The sequence below is a fragment of the Lissotriton vulgaris genome, chromosome 6, assembly GCF_964263255.1.
Source record: "Lissotriton vulgaris chromosome 6, aLisVul1.2, whole genome shotgun sequence".
Classification (NCBI taxonomy): Eukaryota; Metazoa; Chordata; class Amphibia; order Caudata; family Salamandridae; genus Lissotriton; species Lissotriton vulgaris.
The window spans coordinates 204,696,498-204,713,461 of NC_141694.1; the positions used below are offsets into that span (position 1 = coordinate 204,696,498).

A 16,964-nucleotide genomic window follows, 5' to 3' on the forward strand; every position below is an offset into this window, starting at 1 on the left:
CAGTTTAGAACAATAGCGTATGATGGAGCAAGTAATCGCATGTGACGCGACTTGCTTGTATCAAGAACCTCGAATAACAGTAATAAAACTAATTCAATATGTTCGTCTTACTAATAATTGCACTTTTTCACTACACGAGGGTGTCCCAGCGATGCTTGCCTATGTGTTTACTGATAATAATGAAGCTTGCTAATAATATGGTTGCTGCTTTGCGGGAATCTAGTCTGCGCATGCGTCGGTCATACCCACATGATGAGAGGCACTCGCAGTTCAGGAGGGAACTCGTCGCTCATGCGCAGTATTGCTAAATATGGCCGCTTTGTTTTTCACATGCTCCGTGCTTGCACTGCTGCTTTGGCAAAGCTGTTTGTTCTGCTTAACTCCTAATGCTATAGTTATTATAAAGTAAGGGATGTAGTATAGCCATTCACGGTATACAGTGTATTCATTTTTTCCTGTGTTTCTAAATTGTTTTCGTTTACTTTTCATGTACCATCCTCGGGGGGGCCTGGGAAGCACTGCTACTCCATCTTGAAGCCCGAATAGAACCAGTCATGTGACGGGGGAAAAGACAGTCATGCAGCAGTGGAACCTAGCCAGCTGGCAGCCAAAGCCAAGATGCTCCTGGGAACCTGCTCTCTACCCAGCTAGAAGAAGCTGACTCGTACCTGCAATGGCAACAAATGTATTAGATTTTGTGTACCCCATTGTCTGCTGAAACCTCTCTTGCCATGGGAACTGGAATATAAGGGGTGGGTTCGAAAAATGAATATTAAATCTGAGAAAGCCTAAATTTTCGGAGGTACCATTACCTAACCTTCTCTCTTGCCCAATCAGAATATAGGGAACCTTTCACTTGCAACATTTGTGGGAGGTACATTGTCCCGAAAACAGTATAATTGGCCTAGGTTTAGCTGGAGAAATTGTCCGACTTGTCCGAATAGCTGACCTGTCACTGACCCAACAAACTCTATAGGTGATTGATACAGAGGCTGCGGAGCACCATGTCCGTAATTTCCACAAACTCAGTCTGGGGTTGAGAAACCTTAAGTGCTGCCGAAGGACTTTGCTGGGAGATTCGAAAACCCAATCAGGGTTATTGGCAGATTCCTTGCAGAGAGGGGGTAGCGCAGGCGTTGCATCCAAAGCTGCAGGTGTTGGTCGTACCCTTTGGTGAGCCCGGTCCCGATCCATATCATGGGGTTATCCTGTCCTGACTGTCCATGAGCAGTACCTGCTCGTCTTCTAGCAGCCTAAGTCCTTGAGGGTCCTTTCCCGCCTTTTCCAATTGACCCGTGGCCAGGGTTGGTCTTCATTCTGTCCTAGGTAAATATAAAATTGCGTGGGTGCTTGTCTTTCCCAAACTTCTCTCCTTCTCCTGAACAAAGCAAATGGCTTATGGTCTTTTTCCCTGTTTTCTCTATAAATAAGGTTTTTCGTGCAAACTGGTGTATTAGCATGTTCCATTCTCTCCCCACCTTTAGAAAATTTCAGAATCATATGCATATATAGTTTGTTCCATTCTTACCCTCCCGTTATTGAATAAAAACATCAAGACGAACCAAATAAAGTTTCATTTCTTATAGACAGTTAGTGATAACTGAAAGTCTGCCCTGACTAGTATGTTCCCTTTTCTTACCCGCCTTAAGTGAAGTTACGAAAGTCTGTTGATCTAAATTTAGCGTGTTCCTTATTTTCCCTGCCCTTTATTTTCATAATACTAAATGTTTCTTACTTTAACTCATTGTTATACTATTTTCTTAATCTTAGTGATAGATAGCTTGATTTGTGTTAACCTGTGGCTCATTGAAACTGAAGAAAACGATAATTAGATAAAGGTTTTTGAAACTTCTTGCGTTTGTGGTTATTATAAAGAGTACAAAGAAATTGAAATGGTATATGGTATTTGTGTGGTCTACCTTCTCCACAGCTAGCTCCTAGATCCATTGTGATCTTAGGTATCTGAAATGAGGATTTTTAAGTAAGGTACACGGAAATAAACAGAAAGGAACCAAACTGCTGATAGTAGTGTGTGGGTTACCTGATTTAAGTATAACGAAAATATTTTTATGGGCCCGAGTGTGCATATTTGGTAATATTGGTTGGGTGACCTGCGCGCTCTATCAGTAGATTTTCTGGTAAGCAGGAGGATGGTTTGGACTAGTTGAGATAGGTAGATAGGTTAATTGTTGATAAACCGTGAGAAATTAGAAGTGCTGGTAAAAATATTTTTTTTGAGAATCGACCGATCGACTGTAAAAAATATTGCTTGGAAATGCTATGAATTTTTTTTTTAGGTTGTGATAAAATGTTGCTATATGATTTTAAAAATTGTATTAACCACTTGTTAGTGAGTGTTTTATGTTGTCTGGAATCCCCGGGGGCAGAATAGCGGGTGGTGAGGAGAATCCACCTTGCAGTGAGGTCAGTGGCTCGAGGAAAATTAGTGCATAGTTAGGCAGAACTGGAAGCGCTAATTAGGGTTTCTGTATGAATAAATTGAATAAATGATAGCAACGGGTTCGCTATTGAAACTTCAGTTGTGATATTACCTAGTAAGGTTCACACAAGGAAGGAGTAGTAGGTTCATCGGAGCTTGAGTGATAGCAAAGGAGTTCGCTAGTGAAACTTTGAACTTAGTATATATCCCGGAAAGAGTGGATGAGTCAAAGAAGTAGCAGGTTCTCTAATGCTTGTGTGAATGGTAGGCAGGAGGGTCTATCCGCAGTGTATGAAAAGTAGACAGAAGAAGTCTATTTGTAGTGAAACAAATCTTTTTTTTTAGACACTCGAGTACAGTGGCGAATGTTATACGTTGTAAACTAAATAGAGCACTTGCACTTTAAGAAAGAAATCAAGTTTCTGTTACCTTGTGAAGGAAGGAGTCAGTTGCGGAGCTGCACTGGCGTCATTCTGTGCCGCGCTTGTATTGGTTGAGACAGAGGGTGTGTATAACGGAGCTGGTATTGTAAGGGAGGGGTGAGTGCCGGAACGTGAGATTGCGTCTCACGTAAAGGCCGTGCACCCATTCGTTGAAGTTTTTGCAATCTCAGCATTAATTGATTGTTGAAATTCACAAGGCGCGCTAGCATTGGAAGAACATTTGTAAACAAAGGTACGAGTTAGGTTTTACGAGGTATATGTGGTATCCCGAATTTTTACCTGATCCGACATATTTAGGTTTTGGTAAGGATCAGATGCTAAGAGGCAGACCTTGCAATATGTACGGGAGCAAGAGAAAATTGACTTTCGGAGACAAAATGAAGAATTATTTCAAGAAAGACAAGCCTATAAAGACTAGAGAAGGAGTTATTATTCCACCACCCAATACTCCCGCATCATTTATGATGTTTGACAAAGGGTATCATACCTGTGTATGGTTGGAAAATTGGGTGAAATATACTAATGACGACGGAGTTTTAGATTTTCCTTTGGATGGTACCTTTAACAGTAGAATTTTGTTCAATTTGAGGGCCCGAATGAATGACTTGCACCCCAGACCAAGACTGACACAATATGAGGCCTTAGAAGAATAGGAGATTGAGGCCCTTGAGCGAGACAGACCCAGAATTGACAAGGGAATAAGTAAATGGTATCCAAAATTGAAAGGAGAAGCTAAAGAGAAAAAGATGAAGCAGTGGAGACAGAATATGATAGTAGAAGGACTGTTTCCAGTACGAGGAGTAGATGAACCCATGGGAGGGAAAGGACAGAGAAAACCCGACACTTAATGACTGCGGGGGATTCGGAAGACGAATATTTGGAAGATTTATTAATGAAAAATCCACCTCCATATGATGAAGAGTCTAGATCCTTGAGTTAAAAAAATCCATTCATTAGGCCTCCCAATAATAGGAGGGCCAGTGCAACTGATACAGCAGGTATAGGTTATAGGCCTGATAGTAAAGAGGGATTTAGCATGCCTGATACAACTGTTCCATACTAAAGACCGTCCTGTGGTGAGGGGCCAAGTACGACCATTCCAACTGCCCCGAATCTTTATCCCCCTTTAATTCCACAAATAGTACATGACACCTCTATAGAAAAGGTCCTACAGGACCAAGAGAGAGAGGCTTTAGTTAAACAGAGAACTGAATTGATACAGAAAATAACGCAGTTAAATTCAAATCCCGAAGCTCTGACAATTCCAGTGACTATTGGACCAGTTGTTCCTCTTTACGGGGATAGACAGGCTAGTCCGAAAACTCCAGTTATTTCTCCAGTTGTAGCGCCGCCAAGAAAAGAGCCCTTAATAGTTGATGACCAGACAAGTGAATGTGAATCTGTAATTTCCTTAATGGACTTGCCCATAAGAGAACTGGAAGTGAGAGCACCAAGGAAGAACGGTCAGACTAGTGCATGAGAAGTCCTGATAGAAACAGCTTCAGGTACCCGGAGTGCCACGGTAGTGACTCCGGAAGAAATAGATCGATAGACTCGAGCATTAGAGAAGGTAACTCCTCAGCCAAAACCATTAGATATTTACAAATTAGGAATAGAATTGGAAGAACTGATGGCTGGTAACGTGGGATTAGACAGACTGAACACTCTTAATGAGGAAGAGCTGCTGTTCATATGTAAAAGTATTACCAGGAATACCAGAACATTCCACGAGAAATTTATGGACACTGCAGCTGATATGGGAATAGATGTCAGCAGATTTAAGGTATTACAGAAACCATACAGAGCAGAATTCTCTGACAAAGACTTAGAATACATACAACGTGTCAGGGAGAAAGGTGCAGATAAGAGAATTGTTACACCTGTTACAGAAATGGGGAGACCTAAAAAAATGAAAAGCAAGGTGGGCAAAGAAGAAGGAAGACAGTAGGTCCCGACATGTGTCCACTGAGTATCTCCTAAAAGAAACAGATAAAGCTGAACCATTGTATCCCATGAGAGAAGTGCCAGGTGGGAAATATGTACATGTTCCATGGTCCCGACAGGATATTGTGTCATTCACAAATGATTTCCCAAAATTACGAGAGAAACCTGTAGAATGGTAGAGACAGGTTGAGAGGTTTATTAAAGTTCAAAAATGTCTCCTGAAAGATCTAGATGGGTTCTTTGACATTGTAGTTCCCGTAGGATTTGTGGACAGAATGTAAAATTGCCGTTGATTGCCCCAGTGAGGAGTATGCCAGAGATACTAGGACAGGAGCCCCCTCAGCGGAGGTGATGAGAAAATATGACCAAGTCATACTGTACTTAAAGGAGAAAGTGCCTGCTAAAGAAACTGATTGGACCCGTATAGATAGAACTACCCAAAATCATGATGAAACTGTGCATTCATATTATGAACGACTGCTACAGGTGTTCAAAATGTACAGTGGAATAGATAACATTGAGATGAAGGATATGACACATTTCATTTATCCATTCGTGTTAGGGTTAAGACCTGAAATTTCACAGTAGATTAAAGACAATAAATTCTGTTGGCAAGCTAAACCTATAGATGAGGTCCTGAAATACGCCAAGTATTGTGAAGATGAGATGGAAATTAAAAGGAAAGCATTAAAGGAGAAGGTCATGTGGGCACAAGTAAAACTGGCAGAGCAACAAGAAAAGCAGTTAAGTAAAATGAATACTAATACTCAGAATCAAAACCCTGGGGGTGGAGGGAAGCCCAGAGTCAAAATGAGCCGAGAGGAAGCCAAGAAGAAGTTCCCCTGTCACGGTGCGGACAGATAGGGCACTGGAGAGACGAGTGTCCAGCACTACAGAATGGTAACATGCCCAATAATGATTTGAATCCATAGGTGCAGAAAGAGGGGCCACGAAAGACTCAGCAACAGGTAAAGCAGCCAAAGCTGCCTCGGGCACCTAGGCCAAACTATAGGAAGAGAGCACAGCAGAGTGAAGAAGCAGAGGTTTGGGAAGGAAGGGAGTATAGAAATGCAGCAACTACGCAATTCCTGTTGAATGATACATTCCTCTGTGATGAACCTTATTGACGGTGCCTGAGGGGGGAGGAAAAAGAGTGCGTGCTTGGCGCCTCCTTGCCGGTAGACCAGTCGGGGCCATACATTGAAGGAAAGGTTGAAGGAAATGACGTCACCTTTCTGTTGGACACTGGTGCTACCCGTTCTACTGTGAGAACAGCAGATGTCCCAAACCTACCCCTCTCGGGAGAAGCAATCCAAGTAGTGGGTGTTTCTAATCGATTAGTACCCCAGTAACTGAGCCCATGGAAATCACAATAGGGAACTTCAAAGAGATGCACAGATTTGTCGTCTGTGACTCCAGTCCTGTGAACCTGTTAGGACGTGATTTGCTGTGCAAAATGAATTGCACTATCTTTTGCACACCAAAAGGCGTTGAAATTCAGACCCCAGATAAAGATGGAATTTACAAACTAATGTTAATTAGGCCAGACTCAGAAATTAAAAGACTGACAATACAAGACTTGCCTGAAGAACTCCAACAGACAGTGAAACCCGAGGTGTGGGATTTTACGGGAAAAGATGTAGGATTAATGGTAAATATTGACCCAATTAAAATAGTCATAAGAGAAGATGCAGTCTACCCAAATACCAAACCGTACAAAATGAGTGAAGATGTGAAAGCAGGGGTTGACATCGAAGTAAAAAGATTGTTGTAAGCAAATATCATACAGGAGGTAATGAGTAGTCCTTGTAAATCACCCATAATTGGAATCAAGAAACCGAGTGGTAAGTACAGTGTAGTGCAGGACCTGCGCAAGGTTAACAAAATTGTGATTTGTTGCTGTCCTATTGTGCCAAATCCTGCCGTGATCTTGTACCAAATTCCATGGAATGCTGGATGGTTCACTGTCATTGACTTATGCCATGCATTCTTTTCAATCCCATTGCATCCAGACAGCAAATTTCTTTTCTCATTTGAATTCAACAGTCATGTCTACGTCTGGAATCGTGTCCCTCAGGGGCACACCGAAAGCCCTTCAATCTTTAATCAGATTTTGAAAAAGTGCCTTGAATCTTTGGTCTTACCTAGAGAATCAGTGCTGGTGCAATACATAGACAACCTCTTGGTGGCGTCTAAAAGTCGGAATGACTGTGTTGTTGACACCATTGCCTTACTGAACCATTTAGGGGAAGGAGGGCATAAAGTATCACCAGACAACAGTTCTGTACCTCTTCAGCGAAATATCTGGGGCACCAGATAGAGGAAGGTATCAGGAAAGTAACCACAGAAAGAATCAGGATAATTAAAAACATGCATCTACCCCGCACTCAGAAATAGATCAGAATGTTCCTTGGGGTTGTAGGATACTGTAGGCAGTGGATTGTGGGATTGCAGTTTTAGCAAAACCATTGATAAAAATGAAGGAGCAAAAGACCCAGTGGAGTGGGATGAAGAAAGCATGTCAGCTTTTACAAAATTACGGGACTGTCTGTGTACTGCTCCTGCATTGGGAATGCCTGATTACTTTAAAGAATTTGCACTGACACGTGACAATTGTGCTTTGTCAGTTCTGACCCAAGTGCATGGTTTGACTAGAGGCCCTGTGGCATATTTTTCTGCCACTTTAGATCCAGTGGCTGCTGGATTGCCTGGATGTCTGAAGGCAGTAGCTGCAACTTGCATGAGTCTTGAGCAGAGTGAATCCATCGTCATGGGACATCCTGTAACTGTGTATGTTCCACATGCAGTTGTAATCTTACTGACCTGAACTAAAACCCAGTATCTCACTCCTAGTCGGCTGACTAAGTACGAAAGGATTCTGGTAGGTGCAGCAAATGTAACCATTACCCGATGTAACTTATTGAATCCAGCTACCCTATTACCCGATTCCCTCATTGCAGAAGCAAAGGGAGAGGTCGAGCATGATTGCATAGACCTGACTGAGTTCAGTACAAAACCACGCCCAGATATTAAGTAAATGCCTTTGCCTGTTGAAGATTACGAACTATTTGTAGATGGCTCGTGTCTAAGACATGAGGATGGAGGCTTAAGTGCTGCTTATGCAGTGTGCACACTAGAACGTGCAGTAGAAGCATCCTATTTGTTCGGAGTCAAGTCTGCACAAGTGGCAGAATTAATAGCATTAACCAGAGCCTGTAAAGCTGCGAAAAATAAAAGGACAACCATATATACGGACAGCCAGTACAGCTATGGGCTTGTGCATGACTTCGGCCAATTGTGGCTGCAAAGGGAGTTCCTGAATTCCTCGGGTACTCCTATCAGAAATGGAAAGGTTGTAAAGGAGTTACTGGAGGCAATCCAGTTACCAAAAGAACGAGCAGTGGTCAAGTGTGCTGCTCACAAATCTGGCAATGACAATGTGACAGCAGGTAATCGATTTGCTGACCAGCTAGCCCAATATTGTGCACGTTATCGAATGTCAGTAAACATCAAGTTTGGGGGACATGGAAACAGCTGCCAACTTATGGTGTTTGAAGATGTGCAATCATGGGAAGAACTGAAATATTTGCAAAACAAAGCAGGACCAAAGGAAAAGAAAAGGTTGAGAAAGTCTGGTTGTCAGGAAAGGAGTGAAGATGGTGTTATGGTTTCCACTAATGGTATGCCTGTATTGCCTGACAGCTTGCTTGCTCCTATGGCCCGGCCAACACATGGAGACAGACATATAGGCAGGGACGCTATGGTTCGTGTCTTTAACCAGACATGGTACAATTCGAAATTCAGGAACATTGCAGTGGCACTTTGCCAGAGGTGCTTAACTTGTCAGCAGTTTAATCCGGGAAAGAAAACAGTAGTTACAGCAGGTACAATCGGGATAGCAGAAGGTCCCTTTGTCAGATTACAGATTGACTTTATACAGTTGCCCCTCTGATAAGGAATGAAGCTTATCCTGCAAAGAGAAATGATGGCATCACTGTAGCCAAGTTGTTACTAAGGGAACTGATACCTAGGTTCGGTTTTCCAGTTACAATTGAATCAGACAGAGGTAGGCATTTTCACAATGAAATAATAGAACAGCTCTGTGAAGCATTCAAAATTACCCAAAAATTGCACTGTGCATATAGCCCAGAGGCTTCTGAAGTGGTAGAACAATTGAATGGCACTATCAAAATGAGGTTAGGGAAGATGTGTGATTCTACTGGAATGAATTGGATGGACGCCTTGCCCCTTGTCCTGATGGGAATCAGAAGTATTCCAGATCGGAAAACAGCCTGAGCCCCCATGAGATACTGATGGGAAGAGTAATGCGACAAGCATGGGTACCAGGACACAAACTGCTAAGCATTTCTGATGATTTGGTGCTAGAGTACTGCAAGCAACTGGGTGACCAAGTGCGTTCTATCTCTCATCAGATTGGGGAAGACGCCGTCGCCAGACCAACAACTCCAGCCCACAATCTGAACCCAGGGGATTGGGTTGTGCTAAAGAAACACCCCCGATTGAGTTGTCTTGCACCGAAGTGGGGTAAACCGAGACAAGTGATTCTTGTCACCACGACAGCGGTGAAATGTGCAGGTGTGCCGAAGTGGATCCACGCCAGTCATACAAAAAGAGTGACGGAAAACGAAGAAACTGAGGCTGAAGGTTGCGCAGCTGAGGGGTCTCCTGATGTTGGTCCTGAAGTAGCTGATTACGAACAACCAAGCACCAGTCAAGATGAGTTGGTCCCAGTAGTCGACCTGACATTCGATCCTATAAGAACCAGAAGATACACCTACTTAGATAGAGAGTGGGATAGTGAGGACGAGACAGGAATAGAAAAGGATAACCATATTATTGAGATCCATGTCAGATCAGACAACGAGGAAGAACAGAGAGGGACAGAACAAGTTATTGACACACCTCCAAGAACTCCTGAGATTTAAAAGGGACAATTAAAAAATAGAGCAAAGGTTCAAGCGGAAGAAAATCAAGGGTTCGAAGTGCTTGAACAGGATCAGATAGAAATAGATAAAAGTGTTCAGGAAGAAGAAACTGACACTAAGCAAAGCCAAATCCAACATACACCTGAACAAGGCCAGCTTAGTAACCGGTAGAAGAAATCGACCCAAGACCTGGAACTAGTCAGATAGGTAGGGAACAAGAAACCATTGAAGCAGATGTGCCACAACTGAACAAAAATAAAAGATCACTGGAAGAAAGCCCAGTGACAGTGCCAGTCAAAAGATTTAAGAAAAAGAAAAGTGAACCAAGATTAACTGTAGAAGAAAAGCTTGAGGAAAGGAAACACGCTGTTAGAGAAAAGGAGAAACCTGGAAATAAGGCTAAGAGAAAGAGTGCCCGACTAAGGAGACAAAACAGTAAATATCAGGATCCTGAATGGACTTTTCTGATACTGGAAGAGTTTGAAGATCTTGATATAAGCGAAGAAAGTGGCGAAGAAGTGATTGCCATTCAGAGCACCGAAGAAGAAGAGCCAACCTGAAGTTGCTCAGTGTAAGAAAACCTGTGTAAATTTACAAAGAGGGGTTGAAAAACTTCGCTTAAGCCCAAAATGTCTGATTCCAGTGTAAAAGGAAGACCTAGGCGTAATTGGTGTAAAACGTGTTGTCAAATATGTGTATGTAGTGTAGCACTAATTATAATACTTTGGATAGGACTGTCTATAGCCATTCCATCTATGATGAGCGAAAACCCAAGTCTATACCCCAATAATAATTTACTGGATGACACTGTAGAAACACATACTAGAAATACTGCACAAAGTATAGATGCATTAGACAGACCACTTAGCTTGAAACAGACACAACTAGACTTAGAAGCATCAGATGAGGAAGACTTACACTTTAATAAAAATCCGAAACAAAACGCAATTAAACGTTTTTGCGAATCTATTAGTACATTATGTAGGGACAATGGAGATAGATGACTGTTATGTCTGCATGGAGCTACCCACTTCAGAGGCTGAAGGCGTTATTTACCACCACTTACCCTTGACTTATGGAATTTCCTGTAGCGTACTGACTAGCTTATTTTACAGAAAAAGTCCTTTACAGTATTATTACTCAAATCTTGACGTGACATTTTCTGAAATTCCTGTTCGAAGAAACCTGAACCCTGTACATACGACTAAAAATGTAGCTAAATATATGGGTGATTATTTTCTAACTATAGGTAAAATTAACTTAGATGACGCACACAAGAATAACCTGACTTGTTCTCTACATGAAAAGGAGAAGGAATTTTTAGATATGGTAGAATAAAGAGAAAGCTTCCAAAGGAAGGCCGAAGATAAAACTCAGAAAGTTCCTAAATAGGCAGAAACTATAGAAAGTACATCAAATGGTAGAGAAAATGCTGCCTTGTTGCTGGATTTCGAAAGGAAAGGGAAGCTTTGTCTTCATAGAGAAATGACTAGTTATTATAATAACATATTCATTGGTTCCAGTGAGTGCGAACATAATTACAAGGTAATTGGGGGTTGGGGATTCAAAGATGGGTCAGAGCCCGTGTTTCCTGGAATTTATTTTATATGCGGAAACAAGGCTTACTTCAAATTACCGGACCATTGGTACGGAAGCTGTTATTTTGGTATTGTCTTTCCAAAGATATACCATGTGGGGAAAAACACTGGAAGCACGCACAAGAAGAGAGAGTGCTGGAGAAATAGTGGGAGATATTTTTAGTGCATTGATACCTGCAGTGGGAGTGACTCTGAATACACACAGAATTTGCAAATTATCAACAGTAGTGGATCGGTTATCCACTCACACTGCTGGAGGTTTCCTGATGGTCAATACTGAGATGGTTGCGATCAGATCTATGGTTTTACAAAACAGGCTTGCTCTTGACACCTTATTAGCAAAAGAGGGCGGAGTCTGTAGAATGTTGAAAGGGCAACATTGTTGGACTTACATACCTGACAAAAATGTGGAAATCAAAAGGTATGTGAGGAATATTACAAATTTGGAAAAAGAGCTCAAACCACTGGAAGTTGACAGTGCCTGGAAAAGACTAACAGATGGTCTCTCCTCTGTAGGTCATTGGTTTATTAATCTAGGGAAAAGTCTTTTGAGCAAAATACTATTGCCAATCATGGGCATTAGTATAGTAGTGTTTCTTATATTCATTTGTTGTAAATGTCGTAAACATCAGATAAGGTATACTGTGAATAAGAGAGGAGTGAAAAGGAATGTGGATGAATTGGAACTGGAGGAACTGAATAATCAAATTTACAAAAAGATGAAAAATTCTCACCCTAATAAAAATACAAAAGGAAAGATGAATCGAATGATTGAGGAGATTGAGATGGAAGATATGTGACAAGTTGGCATCTGGTTCCATTTATAGTGATGATAGTAAATATCATCAAAGAGGGGATTGATGGAGCAAGTATTCGCATGTGACACAACTTGCTTGTATCAAGAACCTCGAATAACAGTAATAAAACGAATTCAATATGTTCGTCTTACTAATAATTGCACTTTTTCACTACACGAGGGTGTCCCAGCGATGCTTGCCTATGTGTTTACTGATAATAATGAAGCTTGCTAATAATATGATTGCTGCTTTGCGGGAATCTAGTCTGCGCATGCGTCGGTCATACCCACGTGATGTGATGCACTCGCAGTTCTGGAGGGAACTTGTCGCTCATGCGCAGTATTGGTAAATATGGCTGCTTTGTTTTTCACATGCCCCATGCTTGCACTGCTGCTTTGGCAAAGCCGTTTGTTCTGCTTAACTCCTAATGCTATAGTTATTATAAAGTAAGGGATGTAGTATAGCCATTCACGGTATACAGTGTACTCATTTTTTCCTGTGTTTCTAAATTGTTTTCGTTTACTTTTCATGTACCATCCTCGGGGGGGCCTGGGAAGCACCGCTTCTCCATTTTGAAGCCCGAATAGAACCAGTCATGTGACAGGGGAAAAGACAGTCATGCAGCAGTGGAACCCAGCCAGCTGGCAGCCAAAGCCAAGATGCTCCTGGGAACCTGCTCTCTACCCAGCTAGAAGAAGCTGACTCGTACCTGCAATGGCAACAAATGTATTCGATTTTGTGTACCCCATTGTCTGCTGAAACCTCTCTTGCCATGGGAACTGGAATGTAAGGGGTGAGTTCGAAAAATGAATATTAAGTCTGAGAAAGCCTACATTTTAGGAGGTACCATGATCTAACCTTCTCTCTTGCCCAATCAGAAATTAGGGAACCTTTCACTTGCAACATTTGTGGGAGGTACATTGTCCCGAAAACACTATAATTGGCCTAGGTTTAGCTAGAGAAATTTTCCGACTTGTCCGAATAGCTGACCTGTCACTGACCCAACGAACTCTATAGGTGATTGATACAGAGAGCTGCGGAGAACTCTGTCCGTAATTTCCACAAACTCAGTCTGGGGTTGAGAAACCTTAAGTGCTGGCAAAGCACTTTGCTGGGAGATTCGAAAACCCAAGCGGGGTTATTGGCAGATTCCTTGCAGAGAGGGGGTAGCGCAGGCGTTGCATCCGAAGCTGCAGGTGTTGGTTGTACCCTTTGGTGAGCCCGGTCCTGATCCATATCCTGGGGTTATCCTGTCCTGTCTGTCCATGAGCTGTACCTGCTCGTCTTCTAGCAGCCTATGTCCTTGAGGGTCCTTTCCCGCCTTTTCCAACTGACCCGTGGCCAGGGTTGGTCTTCATTCTGTCCTAGATAAATATAAAATTGCGTGGGTGCTTGTCTTTCCCAAACTTCTCTCCTTCTCCTGAAGAAAGCAAATGGCTTATGGTCGTTTTCCCTGTTTTCTCTATAAATAAGATTTTTCGTGCAAACTGGTGTAATAGCATGTTCCATTCTCTCCCCACCTTTAGAAAATTTCTGAATCATATGCATATATAGTTTGTTCCATTCTTACCCTCCCGTTAGTGAATAAAAACATCAAGACGAACCAAATAAAGTTTCGTTTCTTGTAGACAGTTAGTGATAGCTGAAAGTCTGCCCTGACTAGTATGTTCCCTTTTCTTACCCGCCTTTAGTGAAGTTACGAAAGTCTGTTGATCTAAATTTAGCGTGTTCCTTATTTTCCCTTGCCCTTTATTTTCACAATTCTAAATGTTTCTTACTTTAACTCATTGTTATACTATTTTCTTAATCTTAGTGATAGACAGCTTGATTTGTGTTAACCTGTGGCTCATTGAAACTGAAGAAAACGATAATTAGATAAAGGTTTTTGAAACTTCTTGCGTTTGTGGTTATTATAAAGAGTACAAAGAAATTGAAATGGTATATGGTATTTGTGTGGTCTACCTTCTCCACAGCTAGAACCTAGATCCATTGTGATCTTAGGTACCTGAAACGAGGATTGGTAAGTAAGGTACACGGAAATAAACAGAAGGGAACCAAAACTGCTGATAGTAGTGTGTGGGTTACCTGACCTAAGTATAATGAAAATATTTTTATGGGCCCGAGTGTGCATATTTGGTAATATTGGTCGGGTGACCTGCGCACTCTATCACGTATAATTTTGTGAACAAAACAGGACAAAAATCCAATAAGTATAACCTGAGTTCTGAATTTTGGAAGAATAAACTGAATTGTAGTGCTTAAAAGCATAAAGAGCCAGCTGGGGCTAGCTGGTTGCTCTAGACCTAGGGCCTACCTGAGGGGTCCCTTTATGTAATAAACAGAAATTTAAGGTTTGGCAAGGGGTTATAAATGCCTTGTAGACAAGGCAGTGTAAACTGCATACAGGATCTGCAGTGGCAGACCTGGGACAGTTTTAAAGGGCTACTTGAGTGGGTGGCACAATCAGTGCTGCATTCTCACTAGTAGCAGCTTATGTACCGGCCCTGGGCACATGTAATGCACTCTACTAGGGACTTATAGGTAAATTAAATATGCCAATGGTGGTTAGGTCAATCAAACCATGTTCAGGAGAGAGAACATATGCACTTTAGTACTGGTTAGCAGTGGTAAAGTGTTCAGAGTCCTAAGGCCAACAAAAAGAATTGTGCAAAAATTTGAGTTGTGGCAAGTAGGCAAAACATTCGGGAAGACCACCCTAAGGCTGTCAGGCTTAAAAATCCCTAAAAGAAAAATACCTTGATTTAAATAATCTGCTGTTGAACAGGAAATAGTCTGGTTCGGTGAATTGAAACACGTTGACTTATTAAGTGTCCAAACAAAAAGGAAAAAATCAGGGTTAATTTCACTTGCTTGCTGCCACTTCTGCTGCCGTCAACACATTTGTCATTGCTTGTGGGGAATGCACATCTGTATTGGTGGTGGAACTTGCCTTTTGCTTGCAGGTGATGGGTATTGTCTTTATGAGCTTGAATACCCAGTGGGTGAATTCAACTTTCATTATCTATTTTGTCCTATAGGCTGTCAATGATAACATATATTCAGATCATTTGGTGGAAATCCGACTGACATGTTGTAGGTTTGCCGGTAGGGAGTAGGAGTCAATAAGTTGCATCCCGGTGGGGCCTTGGTTACACCTTATGTGAGAAGTTGGCCTGGAATATGATGTCCACTAGTTAAAGTGGGCCCCTTGCACCAGTCCAAACAACCCTTATGGTGATTTAAGAGATCTCAGACAACCTTAGATAGCTTTCCAAGTGGTAGCTGTGGAGAGCAGCGTTCAGGCTTAGTATTGAAGAAGTGTAAAGCAGTTTGTTTTACCACAATGCAATCTTATAGTATAGATTACATGAAAAGGAGACCCATACAATCTAGTACGTTTACATTATCTTCCACACAGAGATAAACCCAAAGCACACAATACTTAGCAAAGAAATGACAGCAGTAAATAGCAATAATACACAGTGGGTTCCGTGGGGGAACCAAACCATATACTAAGAAAATGGTATAAGAAGCATGACTTCAATCAATCAATCAATCAATCAATCAATCAATCATCGCATTTATATAGCGCGCAACTCACCCAGAGGGTCTCAAGGCGCTGGGGGGGTCCGCTACTGCTCGAACAGCCAGGTCTTGAGTTGCTTCCTGAAGGTGAGGTGGTCCTGGGTCAGGCGGAGGTGGGTGGGGAGGGAGTTCCATGTCTTGGCGGCGAGGTAGGAGAAGGACCGTCCCCCTGTGGTGGCTCTCCGGATGCGGGGGACGGCGGCGAGGGCGTGGCTGGTAGATCGAAGCTGGCGTTTGGGAGCGTAGAACTTGAGGCGGCTGTTGAGGTATCCTGGGCCTTGGTTGTGTAGGGCTTTGTGTGCGTGGGTGAGGAGACGGAAGGTGATTCTCTTGCTGACCGGGAGCCAGTGCAGGTCTCTCAGGTGTCCAGAGATGTGGCTGCGACGGGGGATGTCCAGGATGAGTCGCGCTGAGGCGTTCTGGATCCGCTGGAGTCTCTTTTGGAGTTTGGCGGTGGTTTCGGCGGAGAGGGAGTTGCCGTAGTCCAGACGGCTGGTGACGAGGGCCTGGGTGACCGTCTTCCTGGTCTCGGTGGGGATCCACCGGAAGATCTTACGTAGCATGCGCAGTATGTTGAAGCACGACGAGGAGACGGCGTTGACTTGTCTGGTCATGGAGAGGGAGGAGTCCAGGATGAAGCCCAGGTTGCGTGCGTGGTCTGTTGGTTTGGGTGCGCTGCCTAGGGCGGGGGGCCATCAGGAGTCGTCCCACGCGGCGGGTGAGGATCCCAGGATGAGGACTTCCGTCTTGTCTGAGTTCAGTTTCAGGCGGCTGTTCTTCATCCATTCGGCTACCTCTTTCATCCCTTCGTGAAGGTTGGCTCTGGCGGTGGCGGGGTCGTTGGTGAGGGAGAGGATCAGCTGGATGTCGTCGGCTTAGGAGATGATGTTGAGGTTGTGCTGGCGTGCGATGTCTGCGAGGGGACTCATGTAGACGTTGAAGAGAGTTGGACTAAGCGAGGAGCCTTGAGGGACGCCGCAGATGACTTCGGTGGCTTTAGATCTGAACGGAGGGAGACGGACTCTCTGTGTCCTTCCGGCGAGGAAGGAGGTGATCCACTCCAGGGCCTTCTCCTAGACTCTGACGTTTCTGAGGCGTTGTACTAGGGTACGGTGGCAGACAGTGTCGAAGGCCGCGGAGAGGTCGAGGAGGATGAGGGCCGCTGTTTCTCCGTTGTCGAGTAGCGCTCGGATGTCATCGGTGGCTGCGAT

At 43.1% G+C, this 16,964-nt stretch overlaps 1 protein-coding gene across 1 annotated transcript in view; it reads right to left on the reverse strand.

Moving 5' to 3' along the window:
• LOC147707025 (adhesion G protein-coupled receptor F5-like) overlaps nt 1-16,964 on the reverse strand; it is a 579,327-nt gene that overhangs the window by 522,580 nt on the left and 39,783 nt on the right. The gene's annotated exons all lie outside the window — the stretch shown is intronic.